Source organism: Euprymna scolopes, chromosome 13 (genome assembly GCF_053919585.1).
Source record: "Euprymna scolopes isolate OS-2025 chromosome 13, ASM5391958v1, whole genome shotgun sequence".
In the NCBI taxonomy this organism is placed as follows: Eukaryota; Metazoa; Mollusca; class Cephalopoda; order Sepiida; family Sepiolidae; genus Euprymna; species Euprymna scolopes.
Window position 1 is genome coordinate 32,132,887 of NC_136494.1, and position 27,500 is coordinate 32,160,386.

Below are 27,500 nucleotides of genomic sequence, written 5' to 3' on the forward strand. Positions count from 1 at the left end.
TATATATATATATATATATATATATATATATATATATATATATATATATATATATATATATATATATATATATATATTAATTTTAAGGTGAGGTTTTGAGGGTTTTATGAAGCATAAACACGATGTTGTTGTTTTTTCATTTAATATTTTATTTTTGTGCTCCAAGCAGTTATCCGCTCTTGATCACAAAATGTAGTTCTGTTCTTAATGATTTGTTCCTGCGCTTAATTTATTTTCACACATGTATGCATATTTGTTTTCCAGTACATAATCCACAACAACAAGCTAGGGATGTCACTCTAGGAATTTAATACAAAGAGCATAACCTTTTTTTTTTATCTTAGTACAAATATAGACAACTTAACACTTCAACGCAAAGTTGATGCAAGACAGAATAGGTTTATTTAACTTGATATTCGTTCCAAAATATTGACCAGGGAGGTCAGGTGGGGTACAAAGACAGATCGATAATCATATTCTGTAAACCCATTTCATTTTCAAAGTCTATGCATTACATACTTCCAAACGGACTACTGTCTTCTCTCTTCCACTCTTACTTTGAACTATATGACGTCATATCTGTTTCTCTTAATTCACACAGTCCAGTAATCCTCAACTTGCTTTCAGCAAATCGAGCTGAGCTGATCTTTCATTTCCTTTTTTTTTTTTCAACTAACCATTTTGTATACTAGTGGTTTTACTCTTCAAATATGACGCACAATATTTTCCATTCGCTGGATAAATTTCTACAATCATAGATGACCCAGATCTTTCAATAATTCCGTCTATAATAGAAGAGGAAGACATAACCAGTCCATTTATAAAACCATAACTCTTAATTCTACCAAACCTAGAGAACGTGTTAAGTGCCGTTATAAAGGAAATATATTATCGTCGGATTCCCACGGTGTTAATCAAATTTCACTTTCATTTGCTTCAATTGCGATGTTTAAAAGATCATTTCTTCAAATTTAGATTTGATATTCTTTGAATATTACTCAATTAACGCTCTTCTTGAGTATTATAAACTTACAAAAATATCCGATATTATCTAGATGTAATAATTTCAAGCTCCACTTGTATTTCTTGGTGCTGGGCTTTACTGTTAGAGTTGTTGTTTTTGTGTTTTTTTGTTTTTTCAGTGTCTTGGATATGCATTAAACTATATTCGGTGATAATACCAAAATTTGATTGGGGGGGGATTGGCACACTTTAAAGAAACTTCCTATCATTAGGTAACGTAGTACACACGTTTACACACACGTTAACACTTATTAATCTGTAGATCCTCAGGGTTCAACATGTTGTAAACTCAGTCGCAAAGAAGACAAAGAATAGAGGAAAACTTCAATTCAACCACAAATGATACCAGAAGGCTTCAGTCTAAAGCTGATCGATTCATCCAGATTACTGTCACATAGCGTCAATATTCCCAATTATTACGCATCAACCATTTTGAGGGTTTTATAAAAAATGAAACTAAAATTAAAAAAATATCCTGCTCCTGTGTCCCTTGGGCGTATTTCTGAGTGGTTTGTGTCCCACCATTCATCTGGAACAAAGCTACCTTAGCAACAGACGCAAGTCTCATTTCTATCTGAACAAATGTGTTTTATTTAGTCACCATGGTTTTCCACAGTCTAAGTCATGTCACCGTTTCTCATCCTTAGATGGAGAGTGGAGGTCTCTATTTTGATATAGTTTTAGCCGTCATTTATTCCTATATTGTCACCTTCATGAGATGTCTGCCGATCCATTCTTTCAGGGAATTAGAGACAGACTTTTCCAATCTGCTCTCTCTGACTCCCCGAGACAGACACCCTAAACTCGTATTCCACAAATCATTTTGTGATGTGACGATCCAAATCATATCATGTCAACGACTGCTCTGCCTGTTCAACCTGTCTCTCTTTGTTATGACACTTTTTTATAAACAAACTGCCTGGCTATGCTAATAACTTCTAATCTAAAAAAATGAGCTCCAATTTCTTATTCTATATATTGCACTGGCCACAACTGCCAGTTCGTCTATGGTCGGCTTATTATACAACATAACGTCATAATGTCCAAGTGTCTTTCTTTTATTTCCGTCCAGTCTGTTCCCACTTTATCTGACGTCTTCAACTTCATACCAAATCCACTCCTTTTGCTCACCATTTCCTGACTTCCTCTCTTACATACCAAGTCTCCTACTACGCTTATGACAAATGAAAGCTTGACGAAAGGGAAGTTGTTTGGTTTGGTTTGGTTGTTTTGTTTTATGGTATATATCAACCGTTTTCTGGGTTATTTAACACTGAATCCTATCATTTTGGTGAAAGATTTTTTTATGTTTCATGTACTTTATATTTTTAAATATTTGTTCATGGTGTTTGATCCGGTTGTTTTGTTTCATGACATATCAACCCATTTCAAGTTATTTAATGCCGAAGCTGATCATTTTTATAGAAGATGTTTATGCTTCTAGTTTTTTATATCTCTAAATATTGATCCATGGTGTTTGTTTTATTTGGTTGCTTTGTTTCATGGCTTATAAACTGTTTTTGATTTATTTAATGCCGCATCCAGTTATTTTGGTAAAAAAAATTATGCTTTAATTTATTTATATCTTTAAACATTTATCCATGGTGTTTAGTTTGGTTGTTTTGTAGAGAGGAGAAACCTATATATATACATAATTTGTGGATTCATTTTTCAAAATAACATTTTTTAAAACTGTTTGCAAAACTTTTCGAAATTACTTTCCTAAATTTTTATAAGATTTACAAGAAATTGACCCCTTCCATCCTCATGTTAAGTTTCCAATTCAGATCGATAGATTTTGCATATTTCTTTCTTCCTGAATCATTAATTTTTTTACCTTATCATTTTTCGTAATCTTTGGATATGTTACTATTTGAGACCTGACCATTTGTTTTTAGTTGAAATGCAATATTTTTTCGTAATTATAATATAGAAGCACCCAAATAAGTTACGTCGTTAATAATAATGATTTCATATGATAAACAAGACAAAAAAAAAAGGGTGAAAAAATAAATATACATAAAAATGGCGGTCTCGTGACATTCACATCGACGCTCGATAATGAAAATTAAACCAAATAATTAAAGAAACTCACCCAATGAATGTTGCAAATCGCACGGAAATGTAATGTTATATTAGTATTTTATTTAATTTTCGATTTTTTGAGTGGTATTTATTTATTTGCAGACTATTATGCTCATCTTCATAGTTGTTATTGTTTCACTGCATTTCGACCAACTATTCCTCCGGCCTTCATCAGGTGGTTAACCACGATGGGATAAGAATGCTGAGTCTCTTAACTGTGTCCTCAGTAATTACTGCCTTCCATAGTTGTTTGGTTTGGTTGTTTTGATTTATGGAATACATCAACACTTTTCTGTGTTATTTAACACCGAATTCTGTCATTTTGTTGGAAGTTTTATATACTTCAAGTACTTTATATTTTAAATATTTGTTCATGGTGTTTGATCTGGTTGTTTTGTTTCACGACTTATTAACCCATTTCAAGTTATTCAATGCCGAAGCTGGTCATTTTGGTAAAAGGTGTTTATGCTACGTTTCGACCAACTATTCCTTTGACCTTCTTCAGGAATGCTGTGTCTCTTGACTGTATTCGCAGTAATTACTGCCTTCCATATAAGTCGTTGTCTACCCACGGTTTTGGACAACGAATCCTCTGGTTGCCTTTTAGCAGGATTGAAGTCAGTGTCTTCAGATTATGTTCACCTGAAACCGTAGAGATTCAACACCTCTATCAAGTTTGCCAAAAGGTTTCAATAAAAAATAAAAAAATAAATAAATATATAATATATAATACCATTCGATGGAAGATCAGATAAGACCAAAAAATCTAACCGTGACCACCTGAATAAACACACCCCACATTTAATATTGTTATTTATATAATATTCTGCTTGTTCCTTCCCTAGTTATTCCGTACGTTATACTTTGAAAAATGACGAATACAATTTTTGAAGGACAAACTTCTTCAAAAAAGGCCAAGTGTTTATACGACATAATCACGGTTCCTGTCAGATCACCAAAAGTAAGCAATGTCGAGCCGGGTCAGTACTAAAATGGGTGACTATTTGCAAATTCATGGTGCTGTATGTGCTCTCCGCTTATCTCGGCATTATTTCCTGTCAATTCTGTGCCTCTTCTTGCCACTGAACCCAAGCAGTGCCGATTCAGGAGAGGTTTGTATGGGGATTGTGCAAACATTTTCTCACAATTACGTGAGCAGTTACCCTTATGAGGGTATCCATTGTCTCTTAGGACTGAAAGGAGGCATTGATAAGGTTTTTCAGAACATGAAGAAGCTCCACATTACAAGTAAACCCTGACAAAATATTCTAAATTGTATAGTATTCAAAGCCAGAATAAGATCCCCTTCGATACGTCTATACACTGGTTCATACAAAAAATTGTGCAGCTTTTCCTAGTGATGATACGTTATGTAACAATACTCACCTAGATACTCTACCCGACCAGATGGATCCTTGTATTGGAATCTAGCAAAATTTACAAACGACCATAATGCTCAACTATAACATAATTAAGTGAGCAATTGGAAAGAGGAAAATTAAGTAAATATACTTCACTGCTTTTCTAGTTCAGAGTTTGAGACGTAGATAAGAATCTTGATTGAACACTTGGGCATCTATGTATCTGATATAGTGTGGCTTAACAAGGAGATGGAAAAAATTGTTATCACATGCGGCAGTACGACTGTGACAACCATCAAGTCAATTGGTCAATAAACGCTTTCGTTTACATGACTCAACATGGGAAATATCGTCGATACTACCCAACACAGCACCAAACACATCCGTCCCAAGCAATTCTGTCCATACGATCTGGCAGGGTCTCGAACAATTTCGCTGATATAACCCGACACAAATATGAACAACTCTGCCAATATGATCCTAAACACTTCCATCAAACTGATCTAACACGATCCCGAACAACTCCATTGAAACGACCTGACACGATCCCAAATTACTCCGTCGAAACGACACGATACTAAAGCAACTTTGGCAGTCACTTTTGAATGACTTTTTGTTATTTTTTTTTACAAAGGAATCACCACTTATCAAGGCTCAGAGGCCACTCGAGGATAAGGGTTAAAGAGTGTACATTGGTCAAAAGGACAATATCATAGCAATCGTTAGAAGTGTAAATTTGATAAATTGGATTACTTAAGGGAAACGGCTCATCAAGAACTTGTTTACATTGGACTTGAAGACGGCCATATTGTAGTCAGCTTGAAAGCAGGTAAACGGAAGAGAGTTCCACAGGTGTGCAGTTCTAAGAAAGAAGTGTTGTTCATGGAATCTATGTTTAGGTTTAGGCACAGATAAAGAGTGGGGGAAATTATTGATAGTGTTTACAGCCAAACCAGTGTTTCTTGTGAATGTTTGGCGAAGGGGACCATAGATTGGAGCTCAGACGAGCATTTGCCATGAAAATAACGATAAAACAAAGACAGGCTCACAATGTCTCTTCTGTGAGAAAGAAGTTGCAGGGAAGAGAAAAGGGCATCCTCCACTAGACTACAAAGTCTATTCTGAACTCTGTCAAGGCAGGACAAGTTCTTCCTAGCAGCTCCTACCCAGATGTGACAGCAATACTCCATCCTTGGACGTACCTGGCTCTTATATAGGTAGAGAATTGCATCATCAGGTAGATATATACTGGATTGATAGAAGGATCCCATCCTTTTTCCAGCGACCTTGGCAACAGATTTGATGCATATATTCCATTTTAGATCAAGAGTAAAGGTGCCGGCTTTTTATAACTCTTGAACCAGCTCATTTTCGAGGTAGGTAGGCCTGTCTAAGATATTGATATAAAATTTTGAACTCTTCCGTGCATGTTGATCACATAGAAATCAAGTTTTCGCCCCAGGAAGGGGGTCACTTGATTTCGGAGGCCTTGCTGAAGTAAGATGTAAGTAAAGGCATAATAAATTATAAAGAAAACGCATTTATTCATTTAAATAATAACGATATCTATTTGATTCTTTAATGTCTTTATAGAAGAAACACTTCATACGGTTTTTTTCTTTTCAACTAAAAACTAATGCGACTCACACACACAATAAAATCCTAATAATTTGATTAACACTTTAAACTGAAAAGGCTTTCATAACGGCTGTTCATAATTTTAAAGACTTGCACAAATATTTAAGGTGGAAATTAAGAGGAGTATCACCATAAATCTGACGACAACAGAATTAATGGTTGATAAATTGTTTATTTCCTCTGCCCGTTTCCCTTTTTATCTTTTTAATTAAATAATGGCAACAGTTAATCATCTTTGGTATTTCTGCACTGATGATTCCAGCATCCAATTACGAAAGAATTTGCCAATTTTCAATTTTGTTTTTTTTAATTCTTGTGCATGTTTTTTTTGGGCTGACCTTGTCTCCTGCGGGTAAAGCGCCTTTCATTATTTTCATTAACTTCCATTTCCCCTTGAACCGTTTTTCATGAAGTGTTTGAAAAAAAAAAAAAATGGCAACCGCATCATCAATTGGTTCAAAACAATCCGATGAAGCGTGAAAATTTTAGTAAATAAATCATTTTATTTATTTTTTTTTTTTTCGTTTGAACTTTTTTTTTTTTTTTTACTTTGTGTAAACTCATTTCTTGAAAAGAACTTGTTTTAAATCAAATTAATTTTGTAAATGTTTCAGTTTTTTCGATGGATTTCTTTTTCTGTTTCTCTTTTAGTTGTTTTTCTTGTAAAGGGTCATTTGCATATTTCTTTTGTGGTAAAAGAGTGATTTTAGTAATTTGGATGTTGAGAAAGACGATTTGTAGATTTTGTTGAAAAGGGTTATTGAATATTTTTGTTGTTTTAAAAAGTGATTTTTGTTGTTGTTGTTGTTGTTGTTGTTGTTGTAAAGCAAGATTTTAATAGTCTTGTTTTGTAAGACGTCATTTCACGCCTTTGAAATAACTTTTTTACTACAAGAAATGCATTAAAATTACCATTTAAAAACCAAAATACTTAAATAACTCTTTACAACAAAAACTAAAAATCATTCTTCTCAATATTAAAATTACTAACATCACTCTTTTACCTCAGCAGAAATATGCAAATTACCTAAAAAAAAAAACAACTACAAGTGAAAGTGTTTTTGTTGTTTTAAAAGGTATTCTTTTTAGATTTTTTTATTGTTGTAAAGATTTGTTGTCGATGTAAAGAGTGAATTTAGTATTTTTGTTTTATAAAGACTTTTATTGCTATTTTTGCTGTGGGAGGTGATTTTAGAATGATCAAAATCTTATTTTAGTATGTTGTTGTAAATAGCGTTTTTAATATATTTGTTGTTGTAAAGAATTATCTTTGTATTTTTGTTCTTATAAAAGGTGAAAGAAGTTCTGGTTGTAACGAATGGGTTTAGCATTTTTTTTGTAAAGGTGATTTAATATGTTTTGTTGTAAAAGCGTGATTTTAGTATTTTTGTTAGTGTAAAACGGTATTTTAGTATTACCATTTAAAAAACAAAATACTTGTACAATAAATCAACAAATGATTTTTTCCATTAGAATGTTTGTTTATTTTTTGTTTGTTGTATTTATATACTAGCATGGGTGCCCGGCGTTGCCCGGGTATTTGGAGGTGTATGTTGAGCAAAAAAAAAAAAAAAAAACGGTCAATTTGTTTTAACTTTGACCCCTATTATAACCCCTTAAAATTTATTGTTTTGGGCTCAACTCAAGGTATTAACTTAGATCCATGTCCAAGAAACCTATATCTAAAATTCCAAGTGTGTAGACCCAAAAATGTCGGAGGAGTTTGGTAGAGTTCTCAAAGGTCAAATCGTTGAGGTTTGACCCCTTAATCGCCAAATTTCTGGCTAAAAAACAATCACATCGATTTTCCCAAATCTCAGTACCCTGTATATCAAATTGTAAAGAGTGACCTCAGTTTATGTTGTTGTTGCAAAATATGGTTTTAACATTTTTAAAGATTGGTCTTAGTACTTTTCACTTTTGTAAAAAGCGATTTTATTATTATTATTTGTTTTTTGTTATAAAGAGCCGTTTTAGTAGTTTGAGGTCTAAAGGGTTATCTATATATTATTAGGATAGCGTGTGTATTATTTATTTATTTTGTGTGTCACACTTACATCCGAGTGACTGTCGTTTAATTGTCGTGGACTTCAATTTCTTGTAATAAATGATTTTACCAAGAATTCTTCATAAGTTTTGATTTTAGTTTCGATTATAGCTGATGGCACTCAAGTCATTTATTTTTTTTATAAATAATTTTACCAAGAATTCTTCATAAGTTTTGGTTTCGGTTTCAATTATAGCTGCTGGCACTCCAGTAATCTTCTTTTTTTTATATAAATAATTTATCAAGAATTGTTCATAAGTTTTGGTTTCGGTTTCGATTATGGCTGAAGGATCTCAAGTTATATGGTTATATATTTTTTTATTTTTCAAATAGCAACTTTAAAAATTCACAGAACATAAACTCTATATATATACGAAATCTGTAAGAATTAAAATATCATATTTAAGTATACTTTACGATCAGGCTGCGCCGGGCGTCCCTGCTAGCTAAGATAAATGCTTTCACAGTTTTAACAAAAAAGCTACAATAATATCAGAACGTCTCCATTTACACTGAACATCTACAGAATGACAACATCAATATATTACATATGAATGAGTCCCCCGTGGAATTTTCACAGGTCCTGCTAGTTTTAATATATTTGTTTTTATAAAGGTGATAACAGTAGTTTTCGTTAGAAAAAGTGAATTAGTACTTTTGTTGTAGTAGAGTTATTTTGAGTATTTTTTTTTTGTGTTTGTTTTTGCTATTTTTAAAAGTTATTTGTATTAATTTTTGTTGTTTAAAAGCAGTTTTGTTGTCAAGGTCGATCTATAAATAATTGAAATGACAAAAATACGTTATCTTCGGTGTATATCGTCAAATATATTTCTTGGTTTGAATGCTGATAATCAGATTGATAGAAACCGTTAAAAGCAATTCTTAAAGAAAACTGGTAAACGAAAATTTATTTCAAGAAAAATGATATTCATACACTAATGTTGTTAACAGTAAGATAATTGCTCAGATTAATGCAAGTAAAAAAAAAAGAAAAATGAACTTTTACATACACGAATATGCCTAAGTGGATTTGCAATGAACAATCATTTGAGAGCCTTTTATTGGATGTAATGGAAGACGTTTGGATTAAAAGCGTAATAGCATCTGAATAAGATGAACAGATATATGGAAAAAAAAAAGTTTGTTTTTCTTTTAATAGAAGACGTCAATAATTTTTGTACAGTAAATCAACAAATGATCTTTTCCATTAGAATGTTTGTTTTTTGTTTGTTGTATTTATATACTAGCATGGGTGCCCGGCGTTGCCCGGGTATTTGGAAGTGTATGCTGAGCAAAAAAAAAAAAAAAAAAAAAAGCGGTCAATTTGTTTTAACTTTGACCGCTATTAACTCCTTAAAATTTATTATTTTGGGCTCAAATCAAGTTATTAAGTTAGATCCATGTCCAAGGAACCTATATCTAAAATTTCAAGTGTGTAGACCCAAAATTGTCGGTGGAGTTTGGTAGAGTTCTCAAAGGTCAAATCGTTGAGGTTTGACCCCTTAATCGCCAAATTCCTGGCCAAAAACTGATCATATCGATTTTCCCAAATCTCAATACCCTGTATATCAAATTTCGAATCTGTAGACTAAAATTTAACAGAGTTATTGCGTAGGGAAATGTACACAGACACACACACAGACACACACACACACACACAGACACTTTCACTTTTATAGATATATATATTTTATCGTATAATCATATGTTCTCGAGCCTTTCACTCAAAAAACACTGTATTTATTAAAAAAAAATTATTTTAAAAACAAAATTAATGTTCATAAGACTCGTTTAGAAAACCCAATAAAAATATTCGAAACTTTCCAACATAGATTCTTAAAATAGAAATGAAAAATAAAAATATAATTCATTTATATAAATTTAGCTGGACATACCCAGCGTTTCCAGTAAAAAACAAAACAAAAAAAACATATGGAGGGTTTATGATGCAGGGAATATTCTAAGTTATTACGATTTTCCTGAATGTTGACCATATTTTGAATTTTTGGAAGCATAACACATAGTCATCTTCATCTATGAAATTCAAACAGAGAAATAAAATCTCATAGCTTAAAGGGAAATAACTCAAACACTGCTGATGTTGACTATATTAGTAATTAAAAATAAATTTAGTTAAAAATAAATTAAATAAATTATCTTTATATAATATTTCTAAATATAATACTGTAAACATATCTATTACTTATATCCATAAAAAAGTTAGAGCTAATTATTAAAACCGATTTTCTTAATATAATATGCAAATGAGATAACCTCTTGAAAATTGATTCCTTTTGAATAATCATGCAGAAATATAAGTATATAAGGGTATGTTTTCAGAATTAAAATCTATTTGCATAAAATTCGCTCACTCGGAATTTGTGGACAGGATACAAAAAGTAATCATTCGAGGAAGCCTATCAGAGGTAAGTAAGGTCATCAGTGGTATACCACAAGGTTCAGTATTAGGTCCTCTATTGTTTCTTATAATGGTTACTGACATTAATAGAGATCTGAAATAGGCATAGCAACGTATTTTGCTGACGACACACAAATCATGAAAAAGACCATCACATCACAGGACCCAAAGCTTTTACAAAAAGACCTCAACAAAATTATAAAATGGGCTAATGACAACAATATATCTCTAAGCAGGGACAAATTCGAACTACTACAATACGGTAATAAAGACTTTCTCAAGGAAAAATCTGGATACTAGTGTGGCCAACAAGAAATAACATCAAAGGATCTAGGGGTTTATATGAGCAAAGATGCCACCTTCACACAACATATTGACCACACTACGGCGGTCACAACACAGCTAACAAGATGGATACTGAGAACCTTCAGGAATATGAATAGGAAATGCATGCCCACAATATGGAAATCCCTTGTCCTTCCAAGGCTTGAATACTGCTGTCAGCTGTGGTCCCCACAAAAAGTAACAGAAATCTGCAAAATAGAAGCACCCCAAAGAACATTCACCAGCAAAATATGTGGAGTAGACCAAATGAATTACTGGGAGAGGCTGAAGGAGCTGCAACTGTATTCATTACAACGTTGACGAAAAAACGATATATTATCATGTATATATGGAAAATCTTGGAAGGAAGGGTACCAAACACAACAATAGTAGAAATAACCCACTAATAGCGAGGAAGGCTCGGCTATATAAAAACCACACCTGGGACTACACAGAGGATCAAGTCCCTCATTCATCACAGCTTCACCAACAGTGGTACAAGAACGTTCAAATGTATTCCAGCCGCAATAAGAAATATAAGGAGAGTGTCCCTCGACACTTTCAAAAAACAACTGAACATCTGACTGGAACAGATATCTGACCAGCTACCAACAGCAAGCTACACTAGTCTTAACCTCAATCGTATAGTGGACTGGCCCTCTGTATGAAGTGGACAGCCTGGGTGCAGTGGAGCTCCAGCTCAGTTGTGTCAATAACCGACGGAATAAGACAAACTACGAAATACAATGTACTTTTTGTATATATTAACTAAATTGTGAACAAACAAGCAGACAGGAATATGACTTTATTATAATATATGGTATAAATCCTACGCACACATGACTATTAGGTTTTTCCTCAGCACCGAAGGCAACAGAGTCCATGCAATTTTTAAGATTGTTTGAGAGGGCGATGAATAATTTCAATATAAGTGTTTACCTCCCTTTTTTAAGTTTACTCATTACATAAATCTAGTTATGGACGCACACCCGATTGTCCACAGCCGCTTTTGTTGTATCAACGAATAATCAACAACATCAATAACAAGCAAGGGAAATCACTTTAAAAAACTATCCTAAAGGAATAGAGTTGTTATATTGCAAGACAAGATGTTATAGAGGGGTGTTGAGCTGCAAGTGAAAGAGGGAACAGTCGGCTACCTCTGGGATTTCGAAGATGACATCAAAGGAAGGTCGGTCAGATCCAGGATATCAGTGCTCCGGGAATGACATCAAAGAAGTCAAAATGGGGGGCGTAAAATTCCTGAAGATTAGGTCTTCAGGACTGACTGACATTTCAAGACAATGCATGGTGGAATGTTCTGATGTCATTTGTGCCAATAAAATAGAGACAGCAGACAAAGACAAGAGAAGAAGAGAGTGGTAACCACGGGCAGGACAAGCAAACACATTATCTCTCTGTCATTTTGCACATATACCTCATCTCGCAACCCCTATATGCTGTCAAGTGTTGTCACGAGAAAATAAACATTTTCAAATCATTTCATTCCTGTCCGTATTATTTTAAAAGTGCAAGACATTGTTTTGTGTTTACTCCTATTGTGGAGATACGCCAAAGTTGTAAACAAATCTCGATTAGCAATTCGGCTATTTATTTATTTTATTTACTAACACAACAGATGTATAATTCTGGTGCCCACGACCAAAGCCCCCCCACCCTTCAAGGGAGCAGGATGAACAAGTTACCATACAAGCAGGAGAAAAAAAAAAGAAACGGTCCTTTTTGAAAAAAACAAAACAGAAGAAAAAAAGCAAGAAAACAAAATTTAAAAGGTAAGTGACAACCGATATCTTTGCTCTGAACATATATTTAATTTAACACATTCCACCTCGGAAAAATATGACACTAGGTTGGAAGGTAAGGATGGAAAAGTCACCACATAAGAGGTGTGTGTGCATTCTTGGCGTCAAAACTTGCCTGAACAACCCCGTCAGTAGAAGAATCTCAGGTGGTTTGCAATAAATTAATCCTTTCTGAAAAAAAAGAAAAGAGAAAAAAGCTTAGGAGAGTGAACCTCCTAGAACTTCACAAAACCATATTTGAGCCTGGCAGATGTAAGGTCCTCACTAGGGCTATGACAACAGAATATTCTTTTTATTAGTGTGACTCTCGAGTATATATCCGACACAGTTAGACATAGTTAATCAACTGAGAACCACATCACTCCATCTGAAAACATAATATATCAACGGATACACAAGCGACAGTCAAAACAATGAAAAGAATATGCTGTTGTCCTAGTGCTAGTCATCACGTACTCCAAAATGATCCATACTCTGTGTTGTGCGACCGAAACTTACTTGCATTGTGGACTCTTCCAGTACTATATTACGATATGAGATAACACTCTCAACGAAGCAGTATCGTAATACCATAGAAACAGCAGACGTACTAGTAGTGCACAGTGTGTATGACTACGCATATCGGATACTACCAGATATGAAGCTCTGCTTACCATTCATCTTATCCTTGTAATTTAATTTTTTTTAAATATATCTTTCTTACACCTAATCTGTGTTTCGTGTTTTCATTCCATGGTCTCAAATTTGAGTCCACATCAGTGGCAACAGAAGGATTCAAGAAATGCACTCATACTGACACCTTAATGCCTGCCCAGTCCCACATTAATAGCGACAGAAAGATTCGTGAATTTCATTGAGAATCTCGTCCTAACCTAATCAGTAGCAACAGAGGACCCGTTTAATCACACAGCAATGTTGAACGAGAAATTAAGCTGGCATTACTACATCAACGATTACATACAAAATAATATGCCGTTGCTAACATCAGTGAACCACTAGCAATTCGACACCTACGGAATATTTAAGATTATTTAAAGTATTGGAAACAATTGCTTACACACACCCAAAAAGAAAACTCTTGGTAGGAAGTGTTATGAGACTGAAACATATCTGCATTATAAACTCTTCCAGTACTATATTCCAATGTGAGATAACATTCTCATAATACCGTAAAATCAGCAGAAGTACTAGTAGTGTGCAGCAAGTACTACTATCCACATTGGATAACACCGGATAGTAAGCTCTGCTTACCCATTATCCTATCCTTGTAACCTTTTTTTAATATATCTTTGTTACACCTAATCCATATTTCATGTTTTCCTTCCTTGGTCCCAACTTTAGGTCCTTATCACTCTGACAGTGTAATGTAGAAAACTTGTAATTTAAGGCGAATCTAAACTCAAGGCCTCTGTCTGTGCGTGTTACTAATTTCAGTAAGTTAGAAAGTTAAGAAGTATATAATAAACGAAGGGAACATTACTCTCTCTACTGTGTCCCAACTTTAGGTCCTTATCACTCTGACAGACTGGTTATCAAGGGCATATCATTGACTTGGTATATAAAAAAAAAACTCCAATAGTAGGCAGATGAGAATCAAGGCCAGGAAAAAGAATTTGAAGAGCCAGCATTCTATGTCCAATTAGCAATAAACTAATCTCTTCTCAAAGTATGAAAAGGCAAAGGATGGGAAAATCATACTTCAGCCAGTAAAGAACAAGCAACCTCCGCCATGGTGGATTTGAGATAGAGAATTCCACCTCGGTTGTGCTAGGTAATGTATTATAAATAAACAAAATAATTCCCTTATATTGTACATATAAATCAGTTCTGCAGCAAAGTTTTGTTTATGTTTATATGAGCTGTTATATATTAAGGACCCTGCGTCAGTTTCAATTAAGTTAGTTAGTATCAATTTTGGCATGGATCACATTGAGTGCATGATAGCCCATATCTATAAAACAGAATCAGAACTAAATGAACAATGGATGACATGAAGTTGAGGCAAGAGAAAACCGGTCAAACGGTAGACAAAACAAAGGCGGACATTGACGAATGACGTCACGTTTTTCGACCTGAGAGAAACAAAGGTTTTCCAATCAACCTCTCTGTGGAAGCCGCGTGAATGAGAAACTGCTAATAATGTAGAAAACTTGTAATTTAAGGCGAATGTAAACTCAATGCCTCTGTCTGCGCGTGTCACTAATTTCAGTAAGTTAGAAAGTTAAGAAGTATATAATAAACTAAGGGAACATTACTCTCTCTCTCTCTCTCCTGTTGACACGTATATTCTCTCCAAATAAAACCTAGAGGAAAACTCAGCGAGCGTCTCCTTGTGTCCTCTTTTTTCATGAAAAGAAGCTTATTTCGATAGCAAGCCATAACCGAAATGCTGACGATGAAGAAAAATAGCAGTGTTAAATAAGCATGTGTAAACTCCTTCACATATAAAACCTTTTATATTTTATCTATATGATATTCTGCTTGTTTCTTCCTTAGTTATTCCGTACGTTACGATTTTTAAAAGGCCAAATGCAATTTTGGAAGGAGAAACTGCTTTAAAAAAGCCAAAATCATTAGCTTTGACTTTTAAAAAGGCAATCTCGAAACCCTGGACAAGAATATGAAAGTGACTTCCCTTTGATATAGCCTCGTTTTTGAATATCATTATGACATATGATCATTGTTGTAATAGTGGGAGAAAAGAACTGATAGTATTTTTAATATGCAACGGTTAGGGTTCGTTTTACTGAAGAAAGAAGACAAGGAAACGATACATAAAAAAGTAAATATTCGAAAACAACAGGGTAAAAAAAACATTGTCTGCCAAGAGGTGCAGAAATGAAGACGTAAATTAAAGATTGTCTCAAAAAATATAATTTTATTATTTGTATTGAACTATGTAGCACAATATTACTTTCTGAATATTTATTAGTACTTATTAATTTATCTGCTTTGGATCAGTTCTATGTTTAAAAGGCAATAGACACTATTTTCATAGAAGTGGTAATAAACTCATATTTGTTGCATGTTATTGCTTTTCTGTGAAAAAAACTGATTTTTGTAGCTGTTCTAAAAAATATAAGCATTATGAAAACATATTTATTGATTAAATATATTTCTCCTCCCTATCTCTTTGATGCATGACACATAACATATATACATTGGCGGCATTGCTGTGGCTGCTGCAAGAAAGGTGGGCTCTTTCTACCATGTTAGAAAGTTACTTATGCCTGAGAGTATCCTGTATCTCTATAAGGCTACCATTCACCCATGTATGAAGTATTGTTGTCACATTTTGGTTAGTGCGTCTGCTACTAGTCTCTCACTCCTGGACAGGGTTCAAAGACAGTCGCCATCCTAATAGGTCCTGAACTGTCATCTAAGCTTCAACCTCTGTCCCATCGATGAAATATTGCATCCCTCTTCCTGTTTTACAAGTATTTTAATATTGGATGCTCCAACGAACTACAAGCCCTTGTACCCCCTCGACGTAAAAAAACCCTGACAAACCTAACAAGCAGTAAAGTCCCACCTCTACACAATAGAGATCAATAGATGTTAGAAAGCCTTCTACTCTAATAGTTTCTTCGCTAGAACTACTTTGGAATTCCCTTCCGGGTTCATGCTTCTCCAACTGTTCAGACATGCAAATGTTTCATTGTAATGTGAACAGACATCTTGCCACTCAAATTCTAAAATAGTATCCCTGCAACTCATTTCCTTAATTGTAGTCGCCCACATTAAAGTGGCACTGTGCACCTTGTTTGGGGTGAAAATGTAATAAAAAAAATTATTGGAAATGTATTTCTGACTTTATGTTATATATTAAGAGATAGGAATATGAGAACAAAAAATAAAGCTCAAGATAATGCGTAGTGGAATGTTCTGACGTCATCTATACCAATGAAATAGACACAGAGGGAAGAAAAATAAAGCTTTCATTTTTTCTCCAATTCTAATCAAAATACTCACAGCTTACAATATCTTATATCTCTATAAAGCTACTATTTGCTCATATTTAAAATATTACTACCCGGGTTAGTGCATCAACCACTAGTCTTTCTCTACTGGACAGGATCTAAAAAAGTCTCCAATCTAATAGGTTCCACACTGCTAACCATGTTCCAATCACTGTCCTGTTGCCACAGAGTTGCATTCCTGTGATTGTTTGAAAAGTATTTTAATGAAATGTGCTCTGACGAACTTGTAGCAGTGGTGCTTTCTTGACATGAATATCCTTGACTGACCCGACAAGCAGCAATAGCAATAGTTTCTTCTTCGAACACTTTGGAATTCCCTCTCTGCATCCAGCTTCCCTGACTGTATTAACATGCATAAATTTAGGTTCAATGTGAACACCTCACCGCACAACTCCCTATATAGAGGGTTCCTGTAAACATGATTTAAGTGACAATTTAGGATGAATATAAATAAAATAAAAAAATGTCGAAAACAAATGTTCTTGCCTTTGGCTCGAATCAGCACCAAAGAAAAGACGAAGCTGCAGTAACTTTATTTTTGTAATATTGATCATTTTCCTGTGAATAATTGTTACATAGTAGGTACCCTACGCCAGTAAATTGTGATTGAGTAAGCTAGTATGAATTTTGACGAGGGTCACTCTTAGTTCATATCAGAATAACCCAGACCTGTAAAACAGAACCGTTTCTTGGGGTTGAACAAAAGATGGATGACAAAACAGGGTGAAGAGGTCAAACGTCATAGACAAAATATAGTTGAACGATATGAGAATATACTGAATGAGTCACGCTTTCGAGTGAGAGAGAAACAAGTTTAGTTCAATCTCTCCGTTAGAAACACGAAAAAGAGATACCTCCAAATAATGTAGAAACTGATAATCTAAGCTGAATGTTACCGATGTCTGTCCGTCTGTGAGTCACTCATTTTCTTAGAAAGTAATTTTAAGAAGTAAGCAATCATCTAAGATAACAGTAGTATATCTCTCTCTCTCTCTCTCTCTCTCTCTCTCTCTCTCTCTCTCTCAGTAATTAAATTCTCTCAAATAAAATCTTGAAGAAACACAGCGAAGGGGCCACTCATAAAATGCAAATAATAACAAGCAACAGTGAAGAGACTAAAAAGACCTTATATGAACACCTGCATATAAAAAGGCCTCGTTTTAACACCTCTCGCGCATATGTATAAAAGGACTTTATTTAGTTTGTTAATAGCTCATGACTGAAAACATCACATTATGACAAGCAAATGATGAATAAGATCGAAAAAAATTTTTATTTAAAAGAACGGATTGAGATATTGGCCTTGAAGACGACTATGTTGTAGTTTGCAAAGAGGCAGAAAGCCAATAGAAAATATCTTGCAGAAATGGTTAATTGAAACGATAAATTGAATAAAAGTTGTAGCAAAAAGTTGAAATAGCAATATCAGCGGGAAAACAATGTTCCTAAAATGGTTTTGGAAAATTCCAGGAAGATTTGCTTTTAAATCTCAGAAAAGTGTTTGGAAATAGATTTTTTAAAAATAGCTTCTCATTATCGAATAAAAAAGAAAAAAAAACTGTAATTCTTTGAAATTGTCAGAAAAGGAGTGGAGATAATTATCTTAGAAAAAAAGTTAAATTTGCTTTTCAAAAAGGAAGTTCTCAGACAAATGAGGGCAACAAAATTGATTAAATTCTTGCTAGCAAGTTCGAAAAGGTTTTACTGACAAAAAACTGAAGAAGAATCTAATTTATTTTTTCACGTTTTCTTATCATTTTGTTCTGGCTGGGGATGGGGCACCCTATCAGATGCAAGACATTTATCTCCTATCTCATACATTCCAGCTGGGAGATATTTTTAAGATTCTAACCATACATTCAAGTGCAATTGTTTGTATCTCTTTTGCACTTGGTTCACCGGGTATATTTCCCAAGTAGTTTTTGAAATTCATTTTCGTGGGTTCGGTTGCTGCTATAATTACTGGAATGATCTGAAGATCCTGTTTCTTTTCATGTCGTACATAAATTTTGTATTTCATTATCTTTTCCTTCTCAGCTCTGTTTAACCAAGTATCACGGAGTGCAGTAATTCTACTAAGGTTGCTTTCTTTCTCCGTTTTGTCCCATATAACTGTGTCAGGTTTCACAGCTCCGTTTTCTTGGTATGAAGTCGTAGGAATTGCGTAGTAATAGTCGATGGTGTATGATCTATTTCAAACTGTTCTTGGTTGTATATGTTTCCAGGCCTTGCTGCTACATTCGATATTCAACTTTTACAGATGGTCCAATGACGGTATTTACACACTCCAGTGTGTCACATTCTATAGTAACTGTCCCCAACAAAACTTTTCAACTGAATTTCAGGTTGCTGACACTCTCTACTTCTATGCAGTAGAACCTGTACTTCCTATTATTGCTGAGACCGTTTTTCTTCTTAAACGCATTGGTCAGCAACTTCTGATCTTAGGCAACCATCAAAATCTTCTAATCACAATGGAGCCATCCCTTTTTTAGCCAGTCTATAGTGACTTCCTTATCATCCAGAAAATATTGGCATGCTGTTGGTTGGCCCAATCTTCCATATTTTTGCAATCGAAGATTTTTGTGTATTTTTCTGACTCTTTTAAGCTATTTATGTTGCAGGCTTGTTTTCTGATACTGTTTCATTTGTAAGACAGTCGTGTCTAACATGTTTGGCCAGTTTAATGATAAAGGTTATTCTACTGGGCCTTGTTTTATGATGACGTGATACCATTTTGAAGCTTGAATTCTGGGAGCTCATGATAGTGCTACGATGTTGATGGTCAATCTCTGAGAGACCCATACCTCCCGCTCGTCTGAGCAGATACAGCCTAGACAGACACTGATTTCTGCATGTTATTTGGTAGTGTCAACATTTCTTCGGTTTAGTCATTTTTTGGCAGATCAAAGCTGTATGAGATCACAGGTATGGCTAGTTAATTGATGGCAGTAACCTTATTTATAATCTCTACTTTACAAATTTTCCTTAGTCTGTGTATATATACACAGCTAATTTTTTCTCTCATCTGGACATGCTGAATTCAATCATTCTGATTTTATGTCAAGGCAATTTATAGTTCCTGCTCTTCTAGGTCCTTGATGTCGGTATCTTCATCATTTATTAAGTAATAATCAGTTCTAAGTGACAGTCTTTTGGAGGTTGAAGGTTCAATACTGTTGTGGAATACAAATCACCCTTATTTGAGAACTAAGTGGAATCATCCAGTTCTATGAATACCAGTGGCTTCAGAGACTAGATGGAGACATTCATACCATGTTTAACCGCATGCTACGAATACGTTCCTCTCATACCACTTTAGTGACTCCTGTATTCTTTATGATAAATAGATATTATATTTATACACTTTACACTACTTGTGGTTTCTTTCATTTGTGACCCCTAGCACGGGTCTACAACAAATACTCAGTGTGGGCAATAATAAGAATACACTTTAAAAAATTTCTACCATCCATGGCTGTCGAAATGAGTGCAATCTACCGTTGTAGAGTAAATACAGGCTTCCGTTAGAAAATATAGGCATACTCCCAAATTTGACAGTAAGATTCCAGAGTTTGACAAGATGCATCTGAAGAAGCTAGAGTGTTATGTCAACTGAAAGATTCAAGGTGAGAACAGTAGTCTGAATAATCTAAATAATAAAAACTTATGACATGTTAACAGAAGAAGACTATGGCTAGAAAGTTTTTATCATGATCGAAGAATATTGTATACTATGCTACAAATTTTATTTGCTGCTGAATGGATGAATGTGACTTAGGTTTAAACGGAAACTTCATAACAATACTGTCCGCCATTAGACTTCGGTCAGGAAGGAAAAGAAGATTCGAAAATCTGAAAGAGGAAATCACAGCATCAGGAAAGATGAAAGGACAATTATCTGAAGAAAATTCATAATCTAAGATTGAAGAACCTTCAACACAATATTATAAGAAACTATGTCTACAAGTAATAAATGCAGAAGATGTTTGAGACAAATTTGGAACATTATGGAATGGAAGGACAAGACGTCATATCTTGGCCAATAATTGATATGTTCCCATCATTCAAAGTGAATCTCTTAGATGATCTTGTTTTGAATACATTTCATTCAAAAATAAAAAACACTCTGAGCCTCAATCATGGCACCCGAGCTCGAGCTGAACTTGGATCACACTAATTTGATCCTGGCAATCAGCTTTTTTTTTAAATTTTGCAAGTTGTCGCTTTGTTGCTCAGCATCATTCATTCATTCATTTCGAATAAATCAAATGATTTATTGTTGGTATTCGCAATCCCAGTAATCCTTCTAGTTAGAATTCTTTCTAGAAAGACATCGGGCATTTACAGGAGGAACCAGCTGAAGGTTCCATTGTAAATGAAAGTATTTCTGTGGAACAAACTGGATTCGAACTTGATAACCCAAATTGTCAGTTTATGTTAACTATTTAGCCACTGTTACCTCCTGGTTTTGCAGCGGTTGAAGTTTTTCTCAACTGCTCTCCACACATAATAGTCCGTTGAGTTGCAATCAGCTGGGTTGGAATGAGCAGATTTTATGACTGATGAAGTTGTGGAAATTCTCAAACAGCCACTTCTGGGTTTTCCCAGGAGGTGTGACAGACCTGAATTCTGCTGTCAGAGTTATGACTTTTTATCACCATATTTTCCACCAATCGCTTGACAGCAGCTCAATATAGCTATTTGACTCTGAAGCTCTTTTAGAAGAAGTGAGCCATTATAACATAGCCTTCATGAGAAACTCACCCAAAGACTATAACAATTTAAGGAAGCTTGATTTTCATGGCGCATAAGCTTTAAAGCAGACTGTAGACTAGTTATTGTTGTTTAGCAGTGAGTAGTTTGTACTTGTGGAAAAACAAGGGGAATTCATTCGCTGATGTAATTAAAAAAAAAAGAGTAGTTCTCATTAGTTTTTACGGTCCGACCTGCAGAATTCGATTCCCCTGCCCGCTCGACTTTGGATGTTTCATAACATATTTTGGGGGGAGAGTGGAGGTGGGACAAAGCTTTATTGATATGCAAATCAATGCATATCAAACTACAATTTGCATATCTTGTATGATGACTAGGGTTAGGACAACAGTATATTCTTTTCATTGTTTTTACTCTCGAGTATATATCCGACACAGTTAGACACAGTTACTCAACCAAGAACCACATCACTCTACATAAAAACATATAAGATATCAATGGATATATACCTGAGAATCAAAACAAGGAAAAGAATATACTGTTGTCCTAGCCTTAGTTATTACAGTTTTTTTGTCGTCTATATATATATATATATATATATATGTGCATTTGTTATAGCCCTAATGATGACTATTGAAGATCTTTGTTTATTCATAGTCACTTATCTCTCACATCATATCATAGTCACTTATCTCTCACATCATATCATAGACACTTATCTCTCACACCAAGGTCTGCATTGCCTGAAATATGGTAGCACCTTTTTTTATAACTTTAATTGTTCACATACCGCCAGAACACTTGCAGATCCCATCATAATTCTCTAGCTCAGATCTCAAGGTCTTCAGTGTATCCAAGAAACACTAAGCAGCTATGATTTCCAAATGTTTTAATCAGGCACAAAAATGATATGTCACTCTCTTCAAAGTTTTTTTTTTTTTTTTATTTTTTTTTTATTTTTACAATCGTCCACGGGTTTTCTCCTTTCCAACCACCGATAGTACACAGAAACAGCTATCCGTTTCACTTGACTGCTATTAAATATTTCGAATGGTTGATCATCGTTTTTTGTATGTTTCACAATCTTCGGTTATACAAGACTGCATAATGACATGAACATATTCATGACAGTTTTCTAAGTTTTACTTCTTCTGTGCTGACTTAAAGAGGATGTTTTGTTTGTGACATGATCATTAGGAGATTACTTTACACGGCTAACGGACTCTTTTTATCCGTTTTTGTTTTATCATCAGTTTCCTTCACCACGACTAAGAAGCTCCATCTACCTGCTGTATGGTGACCCTCACACATCACTATGGGAACTGAGTTCCAGATGCAAGCGAATACGCGAACACAAACTTTTAACATTAAGGTAAACTTAATTATCGCCCTTTAATTCTGACAATGCCATTCTTTATCACAAGAGGGCGACACATCTTACTTCGTCATCTGATTTGTGTTGCTTTTTCTCTTTCTTGCTGGGAATCCACTGTCCTGTTTTGCACTCATGCTATATAATTAAATAAACATATTTCCCCATATATATGTATATATATAATAAATTCCACAGCCAAACAACGTCGCAGCTCACAAGAGGTCTGTTTGAGAAGCTAGTAAAATCTAGTGGTTATTGAAAAGCTAGTAAAGTCTAGCTATGTTTGAGAAGCTAGTAAAGTTTAGCAGTGTTTGAAGAGCTAATAAAGTCTAGCAGTGTTTGAGAAGCTAGTAAAGTCTAGACTTTGGAATTTATGATATACAATCTCTCACATTCTGAAAATCCTAGTATATATATATATATATATATATATATATATATATATATATATATATATATATTCGGCAGTAATTATCATTTCCTATGCTAAAGCTTGCATTAGCATGAAACACGAGTTTGTGTAGGTAATAATTAGAGCTATGACAATAGCATATTCTTTTCATTGTTTTGACTCTCGAGTATATATCTGACACAGTTAGACACAATTAATCAACCGAGAACCACATCACTCTACATAAAAACATAAGATATCAATGGATATATACCTGAGAATCAAAACAAGGAAAGGAATATGCTGTTGTCATAGCCGTAGTAATAATAAATGTTTATACAAAAATAAGTGGAAGAGTAAAATTTACAATTACCGTTAAGTTGTTTTTTTTTCAGCAGACACTAAATCAATTGTTTGGAAACCTAGCATATACTGATGGCATAATCATACTTAGCACTATCGCCCTTATCTTTTGAAAAACTTTTGCTCATTTGAGTAATTAGAAAAGCAAACTTTTAAGAGTGTGATTTGCTGAATGAAACGAAGTGGAAAGATTAACAAAAAATGAACTGAAGCTCTCGAATTAAAAATCCTAAAAAAGCCAACGAAATACACCAGAAAAATGGCAATCGACCTACAAGACTTTTAGAAATATGGAAAATATAATTTGGAAGTTAAAATCTTACACTAAAATATTTGTTAAGGAAACGAGATTAAAAAGATGCAATAAAATTATTACAACTTCATATATAGTTTAAAAAAAAGTATTATTATCAACGTTCGTAAATCATTTTAAATTCCGACATTCATTGCTAGATTTTACTAAATTCTCAAACAATGCTAGACTTACTAGCTTCTCAAACACTGTTAGACTTTACTAGCTTCTCAATCATAGCTAGACTTTACTACCTTCTAAAACACTGCTAGACCTTACTAGCTTCTCAAACGTAGCTAGACTTTACTAGCTTCACAATAACCGCTAGGCTTTAGTAGCTTCTTAAACACAGCTAGACTTTAATAGCTTCTCAAACTTAACTAGACTCTACTAGCTTCTCAATAACCGCTAGATTTTGCTAGCTTCTCAAACACTGCTAGGCTTTACTAGCTTCTAAAACACTGCTAGACTTTACTAGCTTCTCAATAACCGCTAGACTTTAGTAGCTTCTCAAACACAGCTAGATTTTACTAGCTTCTAAAACACTGCTAGATTTTACTAGCTTCTCAAACAATGCTAGACTTTACTAGCTTCTCAAACACTGCTAGACTTTACTAGCTTCTGAAACACTGCAAGACTTTACTAGCTTCTCAAACACTGCTAGACTTTACTAGCTTCTAAAACACTGCTAGACTTTACTAGCTTCTCAATAACCGCTAGACTTTAGTAGCTTCTCAAACACTGTTAGACTTTACCAGCTTCTCAGATACTGCTAGACTTTACTAGCTTCTCAAACACTGCTAGACTTTACTAGCTCTTCAAACATAGCTAGACTTTACTAGCTTCTCAAATATAGCTAGACTTTACTAGCTTCTCAAACATAGCTAGACTTTACTACCTTCTCAATAATCACTAGATTTTACTAGCTTCTCAAACACTGCTAGACTTTACTAGCGTCTAAAACACTACTAGACTTTACTAGCTTCTAAAACACTGCTAGACTTTAGTAGCTTCTAAAACATTGCTAGACTTTTCTAGCTTTGAAAACACTGCAAAACTTTACTGGCTTATCAAGCATTGCAAGAGTTTACTAGCTTCTCAAACAACAAAAAAGGCAGTTGAATCGTAATCATTACAACAAGGATTTGAAAAATCTGACTTGAACCACATTTCCATCTTTCCATTTCTCGACGCTTTCAATTGTCAAAGTTCGACGCGAATCATTTAATATTTCTATTTCTTGAGGCTTCTAATTTTTACAAATCCCTGTTCCGTCGCGGCTGCATCGACCTTATAGTTCATGTCGGAATAGGCAGTTTAACAAAACACTGATTTTTGTCAACGTTCGTATGACATTCTAAATTCGGTTCCAAGTACTCAACTACACTTGACTTTGTTCTTTTTTGTAACGTCTTTTTGTGGGTGAAGCCTCATTGATATGCAAACAAACACATATCGAACAACACAACATAAAAATATCAACAAGGTTAAGGGTACATTCTGCTTAAGTTATGGCGTTGGTGTCATGGCTTCCAGTGCCTATAAACTTTTACAACGCTGATGAAAGATCAACGTAAATATATGACTTAGATAAAAGCAAAATACACGGATGGACCTGGTATTGTGCTTAACTAAAAAAATCCAAGTTTAGCAATCATGATTATGGCTGGCTTCTTACCATCCGGGTTATGGTATTTGGGGTGTTTTAATATCTGGTAGTAGTTTCATTTTTTTTTTTTTTACATGGAAGTCACCACTTATCAAGGCCCGGAAGCCACTCAGGGATAAGGGTAATTGCATCTGCAGTAATCAATGGGACAATATCGTAGTAATCGCTAGTAATGGAGAGCTGATAAAGTATTTTACTTAAGGGGGCAGTTCATCAGGAACTTGTTTATGTTGGACTTGAAGACATCCAAGTTGTAGTCAGGTAGGAAGCAGGCAAACGGTAGAGAGTTCCACAAGCGTGGCCTTCTAAGCAAGAAGCTTTGTTCATGGAATCTACGTTTTGATTTAGGAACAGATAAAGAGTGGGAGAAATTATGGACAGTGATTTCAGCTAGATGGGTGTTTTTTGTGAAAGATTGGCGAGGGGGGACCAGAGATTGGAGCTCAGATGAGAACTTCCCATGGAAATAATGATAAAATAATGACAAGCTCGCAATGTCCCTTCTGTGGGAGAGAGGTTGCAGGGAAGAGAAAAGGTGATCCCCCACTAGGCTACAAAGTCTATTTTGTACTCTGTCAAGGAAACAAGGAAGGATAGGCTGTTTTTAGCAGCTCCTGCCCAGATATGTCAGCAGTACTCCATCCATGGACGTACTTGGCTTTTATATAGATAGAGAATAGCATCAGCAGTGAGATATGTACTGGAGCAGTAGAAGGATCCCACCATTTTTCCAGCGACCTTGGCAGCAGATTTGATGTACGTGCTCCATTTCAGATCAGGAGTAAAGGTCAATCGCAGAAGCTTGTCAAAACATGGAACCTCCCCAAGACGGGAGCCATCCATTTCAATTGATGCCAGATGGGGATCAGAGCGTTGATGATGCAAAGATAGAAGCTTGGTTTTAGATGGATTAAAAGTAACCAGCCACCTCTTCCTCATTGTACCATGCGCTCAAGATCAGAGGAGAGAGAATCAGAGAGAACTTTTTTATTTACGGCCTTTGATGTGTTGCCGTAGATGGTCGTGTTATCTGCATAGATGTCAACAAATGATTTAAGTATGTGCTTTGGGAGATCATTGATGTAGATCAGGAAGAGGGTTGGGCCTAGGATGGACCCTTGAGGGATGCCAGCATTAATACTGTGGGCTTCTGATTTCTGACCATCAACCACTACTCTTATGAGCCTATCAGAGCGAAATGATTTAATAATTGAGAAAACATATTCAGTTATACCGTAGCTGCAAATCTTGTAAAGTAGGCCTTTATGCCATACCTTATCAAAGCCTTTGATATGTCAAAAGCAATTGCTCTAGAAAGGAAGTTTTGTCGAGTGATTCACTAATCCTATGAGATATAACCGTTAGCACATCTGCTGTAGATCTAGCAGAACTGAAACCATATTGCATGTCAATAAATAGGTTATTTCTTCCGAGGTGGTTGACTACTTCTTTATTTAATATGGATTCCAGCAACTTACTCATGCCACACAAGAGACTTATTGATCTGTACTGAGAGGGAGATGACCTGTAACCTGAATTCTTAAATACAGGTCATACTGATGAGGTTTTCTAGGGTGTTGGGAAGCAATTCTCCTTAAGACAACGCTTTAACAGTTTTCTAAGTATGGGGGCAAGTTCTGGTTGAAGCTTTTTCAACACTATAATTGGAATGCTGTCAGGGCCAGTTGATTTACTGGAATCAAGGTTCTTGATTAGCTTAGCGACATTACGCACAGATATTTGTATGTTACATAGTGTGTTGTTTGTTACAGGAGGAAATACGGGGAGTTGATTGCCTTGGTCCCATAGGGTAGAATTAGCTGCAAAGTTCTTGGCAAATAGTTTGGCTTTGTCTGATGCTGTCGAGATGACCTCAGGTCTATTGATGATGGTTGGGATAGAATGCACGCTTCTGTTCAGGATCCTATTTGCTATTTGCCAAAACTGGTGGGAACCAAGCTGCTGCTCAGCTACTTTGGATGTAACGGACTGAG

General features: G+C 34.8%; 1 long non-coding RNA gene across 1 annotated transcript in view; it reads left to right on the forward strand.

Moving 5' to 3' along the window:
• Positions 1 to 27,500, forward strand: part of LOC145292351 (uncharacterized) — a 245,932-nt gene that overhangs the window by 8,103 nt on the left and 210,329 nt on the right. Inside the window, exons 2-3 of the long non-coding RNA XR_013869581.1 lie at positions 12,537 to 12,690; positions 22,670 to 22,788. This is a non-coding gene — a long non-coding RNA (uncharacterized LOC145292351). The remainder of the gene's footprint in view (positions 1 to 12,536; positions 12,691 to 22,669; positions 22,789 to 27,500) is intronic.